We start from the raw sequence: 1260 nt of genomic DNA on the forward strand, positions 1-1260 counted from the left end.
GGCTGGTGTTGGACGTGACGGCAGCCAGTGACCGCTGGTTGTTGAGTCGGAACAAGGACCTGGGGCTCCGCCTCTATGTGGAAACGGATGATGGTGAGGCTCAGCGCAGGGCAGCGGACCTTCCCCGGGGGCTCCTCCAGCTGCTGGCCGCAGGGTGGGCTGCAGCCGCCTCGTTGGGCCCTGGGGGCCCGGCCTTTCTTGGCCCTGGGCCTGGGGTGACAGTCCCTTCCCCACTGTGGGGGCCAGTGGGGTGCAGGGGTGAGGTTCCCGCAGCAGAGGCCCCCCTACCACGGTGCTCTCCCTCCTCTCCTTGTGCGGAACCCACACTTGAGCTACTAAGAGAGAGTCACGCTGTCCCTCCTGAATAGGAGCCATGCAGGTGGGGAGCTCCCCTGCTGGGCAGAGCCTGGGGGGGACATGGTTACACCCTCAGACTTGCTCAGAGAGGCCTGGGTTTGACTCCCAGCCCTGCAGCGCTCTGACTGGGGTCAGTTTCCTCATCTATAGAATGAGGATCCCACCTTCATTCACTCCTTAGGTATCCGGGGCAGAGCCTCCTTTATGGCAGCAGGTGGGGATGGAGAGGCCGAAGGTGGGCACAGGATCGGCCTCTGAGCTGGAGGGAGGGGGGGCCGTGGCTGAAGCAGGGAGGGCAGGGCCCAGTGGGAGCAGAGACTGGGACTGGCAGGGCACATTCTTTTTTTTTTTTTTTAATTTTTTTTGTTTTTTATTTATTTTTAAGAGACAGAGAGAGACAGCACAAGCAGGGGAGGGTCGGAGATAATGGGAGACACAGAATCTGATGCAGGCTCCAGGCTCTGAGCTAGCTGTCAGCACAGAGCCCGACACGGGGCTCGAACCCATGAACTGTGAGATCATGACCTGAGCTGAAGCCGGACGCTCAACTGACTGAGCCACCCAGGCGCCCCTTTTTTTTAAAAGATTGTATTTATTTTTTTAATGTTTATATATTTTGAGAGAGAGAGAGAGTGAGCCGGGGAGGGACACAAAGGGGGACAGAGGATCCAAAGCAGGCTCTGCACTGATAACAGAGAGACCGGACACTTAACCGACTGAACCACCCAGGGTCCCCTAAATTTTTAAGTAAAGTCTACACCCAATGTGGGGCTCGAGTGCACAACCCTGAGATTAGGTATCACATGCTCTACCAACTGAGCCAGCCAGGCGCCCTGGGCACCCTGTGGGTAAACCAGGGCCTCGTGGTGGAGCGTGGAGGGTAGCTCACTGTATTTCATAGCA

Source organism: Suricata suricatta, chromosome 8, assembly GCF_006229205.1.
Source record: "Suricata suricatta isolate VVHF042 chromosome 8, meerkat_22Aug2017_6uvM2_HiC, whole genome shotgun sequence".
Taxonomy (NCBI): Eukaryota; Metazoa; Chordata; class Mammalia; order Carnivora; family Herpestidae; genus Suricata; species Suricata suricatta.